Here is a 19,608-nt window from a genome sequence, read left to right on the forward strand (position 1 = left end):
ACAGGTGTCAGTTACTTGCAACCGAAACCATATAACTAATCCACAAACCACAAGCACTTATTTTCTGCATTTAAACAGTTTACCTCATCTTGAGACATCCAGCATTGAATGTATTTAACATTGAAGAGTTCTTCCAAAAGCATCCACAATAAGCTGGCTGACATGAAATGTTATCCTGGATAGACAGCATTTCAGAAATAAAGTGAAATATTCTAATTCCCAAGCACATGTGTACAGCACATGAATTCAGGGAAGTGTCAGTGTTTCTAATAACTAGTAATATTTATTGAGAATTTACTAAGTGTAAGGACTTGGCTGATACCACAAACTCAATCTTCACAGCAACCCAGTAACATACGTAGTGTATTATCTTCCCCTAACAGGCAAGGAAACCAGGTTAGAGGAGAGTGTTTCCCACCCAGCACATTGCTGAAACTAGAGTTTGAATCCTATCCCACAAAATCCTGGCTCTCTCCACCACAGCATGCTGATTCACGTGCCATTTATTTAAATTCTAAAATAAATTAACATAATAACATTCCCATAATAAATATGATAGAAAACAACTGCGAGGCTGTTTGTCTGGACACTGATTTAACAATCTGTGTAAACATGCTCTAGTTCTGTCAAATATTAACTGTTTAAAAATCAGAGACACTATTACTGATTTTTTAAAAATATTTTTTAAGACACAAGTTTTCTGTTGTGATGATAGAAATGTGACTTGGAGGAAAAGAATGTAAAATCCTTATTAAATGTATCTAATAAACATTTATCAAGCTCCTATTACATGCTCAGTAATACAGCACGTACCTTGGAAGGCATATAAATGAAAAAGACTTAGAACCTGCCACCAGAAGCTTGGATTTGCTAAAAGGCAACTGTTACATAAAACTAACAGAGGCCTAAGAAAAACTATGTGGTAGGGCTGCAAAAAGGGAGCGGGCTCAGATTAAATTCTCCCAAAAAAGCCTCAAGAGAAGAATTCATTTGAATTCATTATAAAAGTCTTCATGTAAGCTCATTTAGTCAACAAAGCAGTCCCAACTTTGGGCCAGGACCTAAGGTGATAGCGAGATAAATAAAATATGACCTCTGCTATGACAGCCTCTTGAGACATAAGACATACTATCACCAAAAAGGGGGATGAGAAGTATTCTGTCAGGCAGTAAAGGAGAAGGAAGAGGGATAATCTGTGAGGCTGCTGTGACCTTTAAATGGAGAGCACTGTTTGCCTGAGGCACTGAATTAATGAGGTCACATTTTCCTAGGTGAAATCGAGGAGGCCTTCAAGGTGGAGGTGGCACGATCGGGCTTGTGAAGAGTGAAGAGAAGTCTGCCTGATGAAAAGGACAGAGGAAACAGCAGAAGCAGAACTCCACAGGCTCAAGAGTAGCTGACTCAGGTGTGTAACTCTTCAAGTGTAAGACCAGGGAATAAGAATGATAAATAGAGACCACTGAGGAAACTTAAAGGCCAAGTTGGAGTTTAGACTACAGACCCTGGTGATTGTAAAAGTTTAGAGAAAAGTAATAGTTTTAATATTTAGCAGTCTTACGACAGTGGGCTAGTAATTCAGCTAACCACTGTAGGCTAGTTATTTCATTTATCCAATTGAGGCAGTGATATGTATTTACAAGAGTTCCTTTGAAAGTCATAGGGAAATGTTTTGCTAAATCTAAACTGCCATGCTCATAGACCAAATGAGTATTGACTGGGGGAAGAACCTAATCCAAGCTGTGCTTTAAGAAGACACCTCTGGATGAAGAAATTTTGGAGCAGAGGACCCTAGCTACAAATTAAACTAAAGACAGGGAAAAGGAGAGGATTGATGGGTGCAGCTATCGGAAGGTAGAATCAACAGAACTTGAGAGTGGGGGTAAAGGATGAGGAAATGAGTCAAGATGACACTAAGCTCCAGGTCTTAATAAGTGATGGACAAATGGAAGACACAGGGGGACAAGCGCTCTAAGCACCTGTGCACTGTTTACAATGCATCAAATGTGGTAAGGATTTAAATAGATTATATGGATCATGCCTTCTATGACATTTTTACATAAAAGAAACTCTTAACTTTAGTCCAGTTAAAACACATGGTAATGAGCATTACACTGTAGTTAAATGCCAGCCTGCCACTGGGGCAAATTACTTCATCTCTTTGGGTCTCAAGTTTTCCCATCTGTAATTTGGTTCCCTTTTATGTTAATGAAAATCAACCCTGAATATTCATTGGAAGGACTGATGGTGAAGCTGAAGCTCCAATACTCTGACCACCACTGGAAAAGGCCCTGATGCTGGGAGAGGTTGAGGATAAGAGGAGAAGTGGGCAACAGAGGATGAGATGGTTGGATGGCATCATTGACTCAATGGACATGAGTTTGAGCAAACTCCAGGAGATGGTGAAGGACAGGGAAGCCTGGCATGCTGCAGTCCATGGGGCTGCAAGGAGTCAGACACAAATGAGCAACTGAACAACAACAACATATTGCTGAAGATCCAATAAGTAACTATTGATACAAATGAAGTGCTTAGAAGAGCTCCTGGATTAGGCACTGAATTCATGAGTGTGACAGGGCTGACCTCAACCTTTCCACCCTCATCACCACCACTTCCTCCAATCAAGAAATATTTCTCTTCGTGGAATGAAGGCTATGTTAAAGTAAAGCTCCAAAGCTTCTACAAAGTTGGTCAGCCTACATCCAGCTATACACACAAAATGTCAGCATGTTTATCCCATTAAAAAAAAAAAAAAGGAAAAAAGGGTGCTTTAATTTGGATCAAGAAAGTAACAGGGTAATAGGGTCTCCTGAGTTGTTTGTACAAGCTACAACTAAATCAAGTTTAGAGGCAGAAGATACTCCCTGGGTGCAAACTTCAGTCTGTCTGCTAAATGGTCTATCAGGCCAGGATCTGCCGAGGAATGTTAACCTTTGCTGCTGTTGATGGACTCAGTACCAGCCCAGGCACAGGCTGCATCACTGACTCAAGTCACTAGCTCTCCCTCCTTGATACACTTCCCTCCCAGCTTCCCAGCTGAGCTGTCATGATTCACTGTCTCTGTAGAGCCGGATTTGCTAAGATAAGATAATGGCCTTTTATGTGCAGGCGCTGTGAATTCCTCTCCACCCCTTGTACAGGGAAGACAATTTAAGTGGAAAGGAATAAATTGCTGGATTTAATACAGTGACCAAACACAAAAGCCTAATAAAAATGTCAGAAGTACATGCTCTAGAATGGCAAAGAACTGTAGAAGAACACTAAGTGTGTAAGCTGTGCCTTGGCAACCCAAATAAGGATACAAAATGATGAGAATACATGTAAATCCATGGCTAATTCATTTCAATGTATGACAAAAACTACTGTAATGATGTAAAGTAATTAGCCTCCAAATAAAAAAAAAAAAAAAAGAAATTTGCTGCCTTAAATGCTTCCTATTATTTTAGCAATTTCAATTTTGTAATTCTGTAGCACTATTGCCTTATTTGCAAATTAAATAAAATCACACAAATGTGTAAAATATTCATAAAGAATTTATAAATACTATCAAAGATATTGTAGAATAGACTTTTCTAGATTCTCAATATTCACAGTGAGGAAACTGGTACAAAAAGCCAACTACATATAAGTGTGAATCTTACACTGACATGACATGCTGATTGAACAAGTTTACTAATTGCTCTTCTCTTTAAACTTAAACACTATCAAGGGAGAACAAATGCAAAAATATTAAAAAGTTAAAGCTTCAAATGCTCTTTGTAGCTCATGTGGTATGAAAGATGACTGTGGATCCTTCGTACTGTCTGCACTTTTATTTCAGCTTACAGATATAGGCATGCCCACTCTAAGGTGAATAGAGATGAAAGTGCCAAAGCTCTAGAGGGGTATACAACCGAGGGAGTGGATTTTGTTAAAAAAAAAAAACTAATAAACATAATATATAAACTAAACTATTGATATTTCTACAATATACTAGACAGTCAAATTTCTTGAACTCCCTTGGCTGCAGGCATATGGATTAATCATGTTAAAAAGTTAAGTGAAAACACCTGCGTGTTGGCAGGTATCACTGTCTGGCATCACAGAGCCACAAAGAGGAAGGACCCCTTACCCCGTTGGGTGGTGTCTCCCTCTGAATGGCAGCAATCTCCGTAGACAGGAAGGAAAGCACTGCCTGGTCAGTAGCAAAGCCTGGTGGGATTTCAACATTCCAGAAGCAGGCATGTGAAGCCAGAGACTGCCATGAACATGGAGAACTCATGAAATAAGTAGGAAGAGGAGGAAAGAGCAAGCAGCATGGGATGCGTCACTGAACAGTTCGGTTCCCGGAGGGGGGCGGGGGAACGCAGACTCAGCCAAAAAGCAATAACAAATCATTTTAATAGATGATGGTTAATGTCTGTTTACTTTTCCTCAACCTATTCAGGAGCTGTTTTTATGAAAAATATTTACCATCAATTGAACTCTGTGGCAGATGCGTTACATCCTCATTTAATCCTCTCAGTGACACTGATGGTCTAATTATCTCACCTTAAGGAAAAAGATACTGAGGTGGAGAGGTTAAGTAACGTGCTCCAAGTCACACGGTTAAGAAGTGTTTCAAGTGGAAGCCAGGTTTCAAATCCTGATAATCTGTTGCAAAACCTATATTCATTCATTCAACCAATATTTCTTGCACACCTACCACTATGCTCTGCCTTCATGAAACTTGCATTTTAATTGACAGGGAAAGACAACCAAATAATTAAAATACACAGTATGATAGATGGTGATGGAGAAAAACAGGGACATGGGGTGAGAGGACTCGGATACTCAGTTTCTTTACACAAAGAGAAACCCAACTACAACACAATGGATTCTTTCTACGCTTTTATTAAACCTAAAGTCACATAACATTGAGAATGTGTTTGTAAATATTGGATAATTTGCAGTGATTATTTCTATTAAGCCCATTTCATCAAGCTTTGAAGTAGGTTTGTTTTAGCTATAACGTGGTGTTTTCTTTGATATCTTTTCCCTTGATATTTAATATAAACAAGGATTGGCAGTCAAAGCAGCATGCCAGGGGAACTAACAGAAAGGGAGAGCACCACAATTTCAGTAATGATCAGTGTAAGTATCCTGCTGAGAAGCACCAATGTGGTATATGTAAAAACTGTCTTAGAAGCTTCCAGTACTATTAAATTTTTTTCAAACCTAATCTGTTTTGTCCTTTAGTCCTTAGAGACATGGGTTTTGGTCAAAATACTGAACATATGAAACTCTATGTTGATTTCAAAGTCCGTTAACCAAACACAAACTGTATATAAAACACTTTCAGCTTCAACAATGTCTGTGGAGTGAGAAAGACTCCTGCCAGTTCACGCCCAGCTGAGAGGATGCAGACTGAAGGACGCTGTGCACAGCAGGCTTCAGATGTCACAGCGACAGAATCAGGGAAGGGAGAAAGAATCAGGTGATGAAAATGTTTTGTCATTAAAGTAGAGTTGAGTCACACTATGTGTGTGATGGGATTCCCTAGTAGCTCAATTGGTAAGGAATCTGCCTGCAGTGCAGGAGACCCAGCTTTGATTCCTGGGTTGCGAAGATGCCCCCTGGAGAAAGAAATGGCAGACAACTCCAGTATTCTTGCCTGGGAAATCTCATGGACAGAGGAGCCTGGAGGTCTACAGCCCATGGGGTCACAAAGAGTCGGACACGACTGAGAAGACTCAGCACAGCACAGCACGTGTGTGACAGAGAAAGATCCCTTTTCAAGAATTTTGATACCTTAGCACTGGTATCTGCTTGTGTGTCTGTCTGTGTGTGTACGTATGTGCACATATAGCAAAGGATTTTATATACAACACACATACATGTAAGCAAATATCAGCATTAAGATATCAAAACTCTTACTCAAAGATCTAAGTTTCTCTATCCCTAGAGTTAACAAAAGAATGTCAAGTTTACCTTCAAAGGTGAACTGAAAAGAACAGATTTGTCAGGTCAATGCATTAAAAAAAAAAGTTGTTTAGATCACTGTGTTGGCACCAGAAAAATAATATTAAATTTCAGCCACCCATAACTAAAATAGTTTTTATTTTTTTAAAGAAATCTCAAACAGAATTAACAAAAAGCAGCTATCTTTTGGAAGCTGCTCTTGCTATTTGGATTAATTGGTATTAGTGGGGGAAGCTGAGAAAAAGGAGGATCGTATAACCACATAACACTGAGAAACAAATTTTTTAAGTTAAGTGAATTTCTTCATCACAAGATGCCTTGGAGATTAACACACAAACATCCACTGGAGTCACTGCAGGGGATGTCTTTCATTATTTCCTGACGCATTCGATTACAAAACTTTGCTCTCCCATCACTGCAGAGCACACTTTATGAATCACTGCTTTGAAATACAATACATACAAAATAATCAGCAGAGCCATAAATACAAGGCACTAAAATAATATACGCTTGAGAACTGGGGAGAAGAGCTCTAGTTAGAAAAGATCTAAATCTGAATTATCTTATAAAAATACAATGACAGCAAGTACCTTGCAACAGATACCACACTGATGATATGGATATAGCATTTATTTAGAAATAACTAAATCTCTAGCAAAACATGTTTACTTATAGTTATTCAACTTGATCATTTAATTTAGAAAATAAAGCAATATCTGGACTGTATTATTATTGATTTATATCATTATTCTCTCTTTAATGTATGGTTTTTGGACAGGAAAGAGTTGAAAAATAACATCTGTCCATTTTAATAACATTCCATTATATGTATAGTTCCTCTTTTGCCCCTCTGTCATATTTAAGTCCTTCATCTGATTTTGATCTAGTATCCCATCTCAGGCAACAGAGTGATATCCAACAACCCAGAAAAGAACAAAAAGTAATGTTGATAACAATGGCACTGCCCATTGTGCAATACTTCATTGTTAAATTGACTGGAATAAAAGAAAAATTCTTCCAAGACCCTTTCATGTGAAAACCGTGCCCTGATATAAGCTGAGTGATACACTTTGTGATTTTTAATGTAATTATTGTAGTTACAAGTATTAGTCTTGTTCCTCCAACTTGGTTTTTTTCAAACACACTGTTTGCTGCAGTAACTTCCAGTGTCAACTAAATTCCAGAGGATTACATGGTGGGTGGGGAAAGGAAAAAAGGTATTTCCTTTTATCAAATATAACTATGTTGCTTTCTCATTCCATCACGTTCCTCTCTGTAATAAAAAAAGAATCCAGGGTGGTCATTTGGAGTACCTGATTAACAACTTTTCTTGAAACTATTCATTAGGTGCGGAATTCATTCTCCTTTAAAGAGAAGGAAAGAAAAACCACGCCAACCCTGAGAAGGAATCTATCTTTCAGAAACAGACTCCAGATTTCAGTCGCCTTCAGGATATTCAGGCTCTATACATTCTAATCTTCTCAAGATATAAGGAAAATTAATTGTCCAGGGTGCACAATGCATTTAGTAGGGTGAATTACAGAAAATGAAGGTACCGGCTCATAAACCTGTTAAAATTAAAAGATTATAACACAAATATGAACATAAAAACCTATGTCCACCATTATTCTTCCTTGATTTGCCTTGTTTATTTTTAATGCATTTCCTCATGCTATCAGTTGTGATGTTTGAGGGACAGGAGAATATTGAAATTACTTCAGTTATATACCACTTACCTCCTATTGAGGGATTATCATGTATCAGGATTGGAGAAGGAAATGGCAACCCACTCCAGTGTTCTTGCCTGGAAAATCCCAGGGACGGCGGAGCCTGGTGGGCTGCCGTCTGTGGGGTCGCACAGAGTCAGACACGACTGAAGTGACTTAGCAGCAGCAGCGGTATGTATCAGGATAGTCACTTAATACTGCATAGCCATCAAATTTCCTTCAATTGTTTTCTGTTTTTTTTTTTTTTACCTAAGTCTTCAAACAATTTACATTTAATAGCAAAGTCATGCAAAATGTAAGCAGGTTATATTTGTTTAACACAGAAACTGCTTTTTTTTTTAATTGCTAAGAGGAAAGAGAACAATCTCAAAATCATTCACCCACAATTTCCTCATCTAATTCCTGGTTTATGACATGAATAATTTTACCATTACAATTCTTACAAGTAGTCTGAAGAGTTCTCCACACATTTTTTAAAAAAGAGCTAGAGCAAAGTTTTTATATATTTTTATTTCCTCTTCTTCCTTCGATTATGTCTGTGCATTTCCTAGAGACTAGGAGAATGTGAATGTGAAACTCGCTCAGTCGTGTCCGACTCTTTGCAACCCCATGGGCTATATAATCCATGGAATTCTCCAGGCCAGAATACTGAAGCAGGTAGCCGTTTCCTTCTCCAAGGGATCTTCCCAATCCAAGGACAGAACCCAGGTCTCCAGCACTGTGGGTGGATTCGTTATGAGCTTAGCCACCAGGAGGCCTTATGCTAAATTCTTGTCCCTCTTTTACCTGAACTACCAAATACTTTTACAAGCCAAGGAAAAACAGTGTGAGTCACTGAGTCATGTCCAACTCCATGTGCCCATGGATTTGCAGCCCACCAGACTCCTCTGTCCATGGAATTCTCCAGGCACGAATACTGGAGTGGGTAGCCATTCCCCTTTCCAGAGGATCTGCCCATCCCGGGATCAAACCTAGGTGTTCTGCATGGCAGGAAGATTCTTTACCATCTGGGCCACCAGGGAATCCCAAAAAACCGGTCCTCAAATCAAGTACCTTTGCTTAGCATCTGCAGCTAGTGAATAGCAGATTCAGGAATATAACTAGTACGTTTTTGGACTTATGATTCACACAGTTTATATTTCATTCCAAACTCAAACTACTGTTAGTGTCCTTTTCAGGCTAAGTTCCATCAAGGATTCGCTTGGAAAGTGTTTCTTAGTCAAACTGCACTAGGCTAAATGCTATATATAAAACAAAGACAAATATAAGACAGGAGTCTTGGCAAAGCCAACACACATTATTAATAGAATATAATACCCAAGAGCACATTATATGAGGCAGGTAATAAACATGGTAGCTTAAATAATAAAAATCAAAAAATAAAAACAATACTGAGCACTTAACTATTATCATACATCATATTAAGCTTTGTTCATTTAGTGAATAACTTATTCTATACAACATTCCCATGTGGTAAGTTCTAACCATCATCCTCATTTTACAAGGAGAACCAGGGCACAGGGCAGGAAATTGAGTGACATTCCCAAGTTTACCCATTAAGTGATTCAAACTCTGGCAGTCTGAGTCAACAGTCTGTACTCAGAACCACTACAATATAATTAATGATCATAGAGGTAACTAAAGCAGTTGAGAAAGGTTTGATAGAGGAGGTGAGGCTTACATGAGGATGGTAACCTATGCTACTCTAAACTGGAAGCAAGGAAGGAGTCCCAAAATGTGCTGGGAATGTCCAATCATGAACAGGAAAATCTGCTTGCCTGGGACACAGCATATACGTTGTGACAGGCATGGGAAATCTAAAGTGATAGTGCAGAACTGGATTGTCCTGGGTACTGAAAGTCAGGCAAGAGAGTTTCATGCAAAAGGGAAGTTAAAATTTTAACTCCTTAATCCCCACAGAGTGGACTAGAGTATTTCTAGATATTATATCTTCCAATCTCTTGCATGCAATGGTTTCAATGGAATAACTACAAAACATATTTGTTACATACAGTTAATTGTTTGCGTTTAGATAAGTTATTCTTATTTTTTAAGAAGCAAACTTGGAAACTTTATCTAAAATAAATCCTGAAATCTTTTTCATTGGTTTCAAGTTAGAGATTCTAAATAACTAATGCATAAAATTTTAACACTGACTTGTTTTCAATATAAGAGCATATCATTGCTTTTTTAATGTAAAACAACATATTTATCTGTTAAATGAAATTTCCTATGATTTCTCTACATATTTACTCTTCAAACATTTTTGAGCATTCACAAAATAGCTGTTTCCCTAGCTTTCAGTATCCCCATTTCCAACCACATGCGCACACACACACACACACACACATCTGCACACAACCTATCTACCTATCTGGCTTGGAATTTCAACTGGTATAATGAACTATATCATACAGAATATACTAATCATCTCGTATGTTAAGTAACCAGATACTGTCACTCTTTCTCTTTCATACTTTTTAACTTCTGAGCACTTTGTGTTTTTAACCACCTCAGGTCAAAAGGTGGGTATATATAAAGGAGATAACATTTAAAGTAGTATTCCTACATACGGGGTTTTGTTACTAGACTCTGGATGGAGAAACAGCTTTGGGAAGAAAAAAAAAAACAAAACTCAGTGTGAGTTTAAAAAAAAAGTTTTAGAGAAATGCTGAAACTTGATAGAAGTAGAGAAAGCACATAACATTGTACAAAGTGCCTACGTAATGCTTGGTAGTATTTTGTGAATGAGAATATAATTCTCAGTTCAAAGCAGGGCTTTCTATTAAGAGATTTCAATAACATTCAATACTTGCACTCTTTTACCATGAATAATACAGAAAGCAGGTTTTATCCTGAGGCACTTGAATTTAAACTTTAAAATATGGGATAAACATTATTAGTTTCAGTATGAATAAAAGCAGTGTACTTAAAAAAAACTACACTATTATGGTATAATCATTTCTGGAAAAGTTAAGAAAGATTTCACTTTAATAGCAAGTAACTTAGTAAATATTTTAAAGTACTTCACATGTCCGAATACGAAGTTGCATATCTAGATAAAATGAGAGGAGTAACAGATATAAATTTTAATAATAGTTTTAGAAAAAAAGTGTTACTGAGTATTCAGCTGCCCTTGACAACTGCCCTGTATTTTCCAAATGTTATCAATTTGTCTGAAGACCACTCTTTTTTAGGTAATTGTATTTATAAGAGATAAAGGATAAATGAAGGCATTTGATAATATCAATCTTTTAGCAATTAATGAAGTTAATTTGAATTTTCATACTAACACTCTCATTCTTTCTACTGTTTATATATAAACCTCTTGCATCATATGATAGTAATGATCTCTAATTAAATAACGATGCTAATAGAATAACAGTGTACCTTTTTTGTCATACAATTTGCTTGAAAATGATTACCTATTTTGACACTGATTCTTAAAAAAAAAAAAATGTAACTACAGTGTAGCTTTAAAGATGTATAATGCATATATAGTTAGTATTATAAATGTATTACACTTCACATATACTAATTGGCAGTTTCAAATGTTCTACAGCAGAAAGTTTAGAATGTAAATTAACTAATATTTAAATGACAGATGTTTAAGCAGAAATAAAGTGTTTAAGACATATTTTTAAGATCTGAGTCTAGAAACTTTTTAAATAAGCACACCAGATTTAAAATGTAATTTAAATTAATATTTTAGGGGAGAAAGGGTCAAGGTTAAACTGTTTGTCTTCCTTAAAAAGTGTATAATGTCTTTTGTGTCTCTACTAACAAAAAAAAATCTCAATGAAACTCGGATATTAAAACCTCCCAGGAAACCAACAATAAAAGCTGCTAAGAATTTCACAACTTTTTTTCCTTAGGTGTTAATTAAATGATCATTTAACACTGCAATGTAAACACAACATTTTCATCTCCTGACAGCACAGCCTATTATAAATCCGGGGTAATAAAAGTCTTGGTGTTAATGCTCTGAACCAAGTTCCCACCACATTCTAAGATGCCTTGTCGTGTCTAAGGTTAAGCATCTAGACACAAAACAAAGCTTGCTCCTACTCTACTTGCAGTGCAATTTTCCCATCGCCCAGTGACCTAGGTAACACTTTGAGCAATAAAGAATAAATTTAATTTCTCCAGCATTTTGTGAGGATTAGGAACAATTGTTGGCTTGCAATGACTTTTTATCCTTGGATTCTTTTCCTCCAGAGCATTCCTCTGGTCCTAAAAGAGAATTCTGATGGTTTAAGACATAGAACAAACAGAACTTTAAATTAGGCTTTTTTCAATCAATTGGAACTGTTGGAGGGGAAGCAATCAACCTTCCTCTGTGCTGTTCTCAGCTATTCACATACTTCAAGCTTTAATCTTTCACTAGTAGAAGAAACCTATCATGACGGGGCAAAGCTATCTTCCCATTCTGTTTCCAGACTTATTTATTTCTCTTTTCTTTAAGTTTTTTTTTTTTTTTTTTAACACTTAAATCAAGTTGCCATACTTAGCTCTTCACATTCATTTGGGGACATTTCAAGAGGCACAGATGTTCTCTTAATAACATTTCACTCCACTATGCTATTCCCTTGACCACAGGTCCCACCAAAGACTGGACTTTTTACTCTTCATTTCTTCCCTCTCTAGAGTTTAAGCTTAAATTCATGCCCCAAGTTTCTCATATCACAATTTATCAAGTGTTTTAAGGATAATTCTCTTTAAATAACTTCTTGATAGCAATTAACTTGGTTGTGGGTAATAAAGAGGACATATACCACTCTCATCTGAGGGCAAAGTTTATGTACATATAAAAAGAGTTGGAGTTACAATAAAAACAAAACAAAAATAACTTCTGGCTCAAACCTATTTCACTATCAATCATCGTTTAAATGCAAAGTGCTAAACAGCTTGCAATCTGAACTGCATTTTGACAAAATGCTTAGTCTAAAAATCCATTGAATATCACAATGCAGCTTATGTAAAGGTGGCAGGATGTTTCACAGGTCAAATCATACTTTGAATAAGCTCAGTGGAACGCTTCTCTTATATTGTTTTTAAACTGAAATTTTAGTTAGTGATAAAAATGTACTTTAGCAATGCAATAAATCTTCTGAATAACTTCCAAAAGAGCTTATCTATACCTTAAGGAGTTTACTCAGCATTTTCTAACTGGTTTGTATTTTTCCTTCATTTTGTTATTCAGGACAACACATCATCAAAACAACAATTTACTATGTGAACTAATATAAATAGTTACTGAGTCACAGCCTCTTTTTCTATCCTTGATTCATTTTATATAAGAATTTTTAAATTATATGAATCATCAACTGGAAGCAGGTAAGAGATCTCATTAAGAACATTCTGGCCTTAATATACCTTGCGTTGCCAAGTAAGGAGAAATGGAATGGTACAAATGCACATTTTATGCTAATCTGCTTAAAAAGTTAACATGGTTACGCTTATGCATGTGTTATTACACTGAGAATAAATGCAAGAAGAAACATGAAAGTTCTGACTGTGGGCAACTTGCAAGGACATCTGTGTGACTATTACTTCGTCCCATTTTACACTGAGAGGACGAGAACTCCACAAGCATCATTTCTATCAGACCAGAAAGTTGACAATGTTCTTTTGAATACAGAATCTATATTGTGACTTGATATATTCCCAGGAGATAAATGTCATCCCTATTTTATAGAAAAGAAACCTTTGCTCCAGAAGTGTCCATTGATTTACAAAGATAGCAAAGCACTAACATCTGAGTAGGCATTTAAACACTAGTATTTACAATATTACTGAAATATTATTTGTCACAAAATAGATTTCAGTATCTTAAAATGTAATGTACATACAATAAAATTAGCTCAACAGAACAAATACCTTATGGTCACTTATTCCTAGAATTAATACTTATATAAACTTCAGTCACTAAATTATGATCTTGAGATTGCAGTGGCAATTTTATGATTTACAATCAAATTTTAAAATATTCCCTCCTGATGTGTGTTCAAAATCTTTTTGACATGAAAACCATATACTTAAATTCATCTTTCAGAAAAAACACAGTCTCCATGAACTCTGAAGGCTTTAATCTACATATTACAGGTCAGAAGTTAGCAATGGCTGAGGTCCACAAATGCCACATATTATGTGGGCCACACACCATGGCAGTTTTATCCTCGGCACAGATCACAGTATTCACAGTATTTACACTCACTGGCAAACCATGAGTATTTGCTGGTGGAAACAGAAACATTTACATTTGGGGAAGCAACTATTTAAACAAGTGCACTTGAGTGGGAAAGACCTTCCTGCACTTGACTTTCCTGTGCCAGGAACTATGCTGTGGATTTCACACCCAAAAAATCTACTCTGGCAACAGTAGAAGCCTGCCAATTTCTGACGTTCTCCAGCAAAAGTCTTCTATTAGATCCCTCTAAAGTAAAAACTTCCCACGGGATGCCTGGCAAAAATATCAAAAACAATCTTAATATTCATTGTTTTTATAACTTCTAAATCATACTATTGCATGTTGATTTAAAAACAAAAACACAAGTAAGCCCTGTTCAATAGCTTGCCTTTTTTTTTTCATGTCAATAGATAGGGGCTACTCTGAAGTATGTCCAGGTAACAGTCTATGAAGAGTTTGGTCTACCTCTTAAAAACAAACCTTTTGTTATATAACAGTAATATTTTTAAATAGTACTTATATATCTCTGTTTTTTAAGTAGCAAGAAGAGAGTCCCTTGGGCCCAATAATAATGAATAAGTTACTTAATAAATAATAAAGGACTTGGGGTTTTTAATCACTGACAGTTAACACTTTCCTAAATGTTATCTCTCATACAGGTTCTTTGTTTTCAAAGATAAAGAATCAATCTGTTCCCCTTAGATAGGTATCAGTATTAACGATACAAACAGTATATCCTTGCATCAAATGATGACACAGACACACCACCTTGAAGAAGTTTCATTCTCTGCATCTTAAGCTTTCTGGCACCAGAGATGGGAGGCAGCTATGATGACAGCTCCCTAGATGAGTAATGATGTCGATCTGGTGGGACAACGGTAACCGTGGCAACTGTAACCTGCAATTCCGGCATTACCACTGCTGGATTTACTGCGGCAGGGGCCAAACAGGCCAAGAGTAAAATGAAGCAGGAAACTACACACCTGACACCTCCAGGAACCCACACTTTAATCAGAGCTGGCAGAAATTAACTCAGGAGGAATTCTGACACAGGCACCATGGCTGTCTTCTGCTTTTATCTTGGAATCCAAGAATCCTGAGACTTAACTGGCATCAGAGAACAGGGGCGGGGGGAGGGGTGCGGTGGTAGTTTTATACAAGTATAGTATTATAGGAAATTAAGATATTTTTGCTTAGGTGGAAAACATCATTTTGATTTGTCAGTGCATACCAATAGACACTTCAATGTTTAGAAAACCTAAGGGGACAAACATTAATGAACCAAGGTATCCTTTAAATTTAATTTGGTTCCCCATTATTCATAATGCCTTCCCAGTGTTACTGTTTGCTCATTCAAGTTACAAACCCTGAACCCAGCGGAGATTTAATTCAATATATCAAACACTTACTGAGAGCTTTCTAAAGGTCAAGCTTTATACTAAACCCTGGGGATATTTAAAAAATGTATTTGTAATGCGTGTACAGCAGTATTTATATGCATAATTACAGAAAAAGAAAACTAATCCACTAACAATAAACAAGTATACTAGTGGTTATACCTGAGTGGGGAGATCATGAATAATTTATACTCCCACTTTTCTATTTTTCTGAATTATCTAGACCTTTATAACATTAAGCATATTTATTCTTGTAACTCCTCAAAACCAAAATCAAAAGCCAAGGCTCCTTCTATAAGAAAGGAAAGGAAAATAAGGGCAGCTTCATCATATATTTATTATCTTTCCCAAATTAATTTTTATTTTAATCGAAATTTTTTCTCTTAAAGAATTGTAATAATTATCACCAAAAAAACAATTTTGAGAATCTGAGATCCTATCTGACAGCAAATGAATTGTGACCTGAGCAACTGAATTTATTGCTCAAAATCTGTTTATCTCAGGTAAGGAGTCACTAGGCCATAAAAAGAGTCCTTGGCTTTAATAATACTACTTATAATGCTAGATAATTTAGTGGCTCCAAAGCTCACAAGGGAAACACCACTTATTAACCAGAAATAAAGAGTTTTCATTTAAAGAAGCAAAGAAAATGAATCACTGGAACCTATGTATTTATTTTCATTTGTTAGCTTTGTTTTGTCTCAAGAGATACAAGTGAAAAATGAGTTTCTGCAACATGGTTTGGCTACTTAAGCTTATGTTAGAAGTCTGGGTAAATATAATAATACTCAAAGAAATAAACTGAAAACCACAAAACAAATATTTATAACCAAATGCTTAACCACAGAACTACCAATGAAATGCCTCTCTAATGAGCCCAGATGAGTAGCTGCAAACTCAGGCCGAAAAGTGTGACTCACTCACTGCCAAGTCACCTTAAAGGTTATACTTTTCAGGAAGATGTGTATATGCTACTCATAAATTTCCATCACAAGCAACCATTTCAAACGTCACTGTACTTCTGTCAGCTAACCCACTCTGAATTGCTCTGAAAATCATGTTCTCCACTCTTAATAAACTGATAACAAAAAGCAATCCTGGTTTTCGAGGAGGAGCCAAGTGAAAGGATGGAGAATCTCCATAGGTAAGAAAACTATGTACTGTCTCTTTTAACCTCCAACCTATGGCCCTTCACTTTTCTTTCTTCTTTACTTACACTTCCCATCTGTCAACAAGTGCTTGTAATTTTATTACACTGTCCTGTAGTTTATGCAGAGTTGGTATTATTTTACAGAGTTCTGTTAATGGACTGGATAAATGGTAATGCTATTTAAACTAGTCTCCTGCTCCAGCACACACAGCTGCAACTGTACTACTATTTCTGAGCAAACATCTTGACCTGAACACGGAGTGCTCTCTCAACCCGTCCAAAGAGAAATTGGAGCAGACAGCAAAGGAAAAGCATATTTGGCCGCTAGCAGCAACTAACCGTGTCGAATCATAATTCATATACAGTGTACCCTCCTTTTCTTTTATATTGCATTTAGAGTTTTAAAAAAACACATGTGTGCTTCTTCACCTGGCATCTCATTTTCAGCCAAGAGTCAAATGGTGATTATTCCTTACAGAAGCACAAACAAAATCTGTATAATGTCCAGTGGAACAGACTAGATTTAATCTAAGCAAACAGTGATAAAAATCATTGTGTGAACTATAAAAATAAGAAAGTTTTTCATCGATTCCATGTCCAGAAACAACAGTATTAAGTAACGGTAAAATAGAAAATAAGTTAGGAATAGAACTAGAGATAATAAATTCTAAATTTGTTTCTTTCAGGAATTCTAGATGAGCATAGCTCCACTAAATTATATAGTAGGGCAATTGTGTGTGTGTGTGTACTCAGTCACTCAGTCATGCCTGCCTCTTTGTGATGCCATAGACTGTAACCCACCAGGCTCCTCTGTTCACAGAATTTTCCAGGCAAGAATACTGGAGTGGGTTGCCTTTATATGGTGGGCAACAGTAGATCACTTAATATGCAAATTAGCCACCAGTCAAATTTTCCCTCTCCCAACGTACTGCTGTCCAAAATCCTGTATCCTTTGTCCTGTCACTTACCCTTCTTGTGAAATAAAAGTTCATTTTAAAAAGAAGATTTTAAAGGACAATTTTTGCATGTAGATTTGTGCAGATTTTTCCATCTGTTTAGAACATTTGTTTCGGGATAGCTATTAGGCACCTGTATCATATGAAGAATACTCGAACTTGAACCCATCTTCCTGGAAATTAAACTAGCCAGACAGTTAACCTCACAAGCTTTTGTTCCTTTATTTATTACATACTCTCACTGGTGGTTGTTTAACTCAATTACTGATCATCATCATAAAAAATTGGTCACATGTAGCTGATAACTTTCCTCTCAAGAAAAAGATCATGGTTAACCATCCACTACATCTAATTAGGATGAGACAACAGTGCCTCAACTCAAAAGAAGATAGATTCCTGTTTTCTGAGGCAGAAAAAATGTACACCTCTAAGTTTTCATGGGTATCCAGTGCCTATGTCAGGTGTCACATCCCAGTCAATAGTGAACACAAAGCCATCAAGCTCTAACTTAAGGAAAATCAAAGCATTTGAGTCCTCATAGACCCACATCAGAAACAAAATTTTATCTTCCATTACTTCCCAGGGGAAATCCTTTGAGCCAAACAGGCACATTATAACTCATTTTCTAGCTGCCCGTTTTCCCCATTTTTTAACATGCTTTTAACTCACTAGAAGATGTTGCCTTAGAGTTTCATGGGTTCTGTTTCTTTCATTCACTTAAGGATATCAAGTTGTCTCTTCCAAAAAGTAACTTCATAAGGTTATAAAATCATAATGTAACATAAGTGAAAAACCTTCGGCCCACTACATGGTATTGTCAAAGGAGGCAAATGCTAAACAGAACATGATCTGCTGATAGGGGATTCTGCACTAGATTATACCACCAAAAGAAAATTAATCCAAATACTTTCCAACTAAAAATCAAACATTCTAGTTTCTCAGGGACAGTGTTAAAGTTATTTCCTACATTTTCCCCTCTTCAGCTTAACAATTTAAATTCTAGCTGTACCAATCATTCCATTTAAATTATATTTTCACAGCCACATAGAAAACAGACAATTTTCTAGACAATGTGGATTGTTTTAGATGCACATTGTTAGCAAAGTAGTAAATTAATTTAATAGCACTCATTGTATACTAGCTTTGAAATCAATTCTTCAACATCTGCACAATCAAAAAGTTAAGGAAGAAAGTAGAATACTATTAAAACCACTTCTGTATCCATTCTTGGAAGTGAAGCACAAATACTTAAATATAAATATTAATTTATATTCATCCACATAATCTTCATAACAGCCTACATCCAGTGTCTTTGGTAAAAAGAGTCTTTAGAGAATTCTTGTTAAAAAGGCAGTCTCAAGGTTTCTTTATCCGATTCTTTTAAATTTACCTAAATTGAGCCAATTAATCAGCAGGGAACACAAAGCAGAAGAGAAATACTGCTAGGCGACTTTGGCTATCCTTAGAGGAATAGAATCAGGAAAGTCAGACTCTAGAGACAAGACCTGGTGTGTAACTGGCTCTATCTTGGCCTGCTGGGAAAATTCTCTCCACAGTGAGCCAAGGTGTCAGGAGGCCCTAACAGAGATCCTAACAGAGATACAATGTGGGGGAGGGCTGTGGGAAGAGATCCTTCCTACTTCTGGAATTGATAACAACAATACTGAACTAGTAGGTTATGAAGCCTTGGCTACAAAGTCAAGGTCGGAAAACCAGTCTCCTCACTTTCCCCACAAGCTCCACACATGGGACTTTGCAACCATACAGGAGGAAGTCAAACTAAGCAATTTATTCTGTATATCCCAATGATTTTTCACAACATCCACAAACATTGATAACCATTGTATTAATTTCCCCAACACTTTGCAGTTTATCTCCCATATGCACAAAATCATTCATATGGCTAAAAACCTACTTGTAAGAGCTGTCAAAAGTGTGTTTTCACCATTGCACATTCGGTCACTGAACAAGCATTCCAGGGAGGAAAAAACTGATTCTGCCTAAAACCCACACTACACTCCTTTCAAAGAAATACTTCCATTAACAGTCGATGACGTATTTGATATGAAACCCTCTACAGTCATTCATATCATGGAGTTTGGAATTCTGGCTTTAAAAGGAAAATTTAAGAGGAAATTTACAGTCCTCTATAAATACCTTATAATAGTATTTCCAGACTAATAAAGACTACTTGAGTATAGAAACGATATCAAAAAGGCAGACATTAAGAATCCCAACTTTACAAGAATAC

At 36.4% G+C, this 19,608-nt stretch overlaps 1 protein-coding gene across 3 annotated transcripts in view; it reads right to left on the reverse strand.

Moving 5' to 3' along the window:
• The window catches only part of SLIT2 (slit guidance ligand 2), a 384,683-nt gene that overhangs the window by 349,040 nt on the left and 16,035 nt on the right, over positions 1 to 19,608 (reverse strand). The window lies entirely within an intron of this gene.

Source organism: Odocoileus virginianus, chromosome 21, assembly GCF_023699985.2.
Source record: "Odocoileus virginianus isolate 20LAN1187 ecotype Illinois chromosome 21, Ovbor_1.2, whole genome shotgun sequence".
Classification (NCBI taxonomy): domain Eukaryota; kingdom Metazoa; phylum Chordata; class Mammalia; order Artiodactyla; family Cervidae; genus Odocoileus; species Odocoileus virginianus.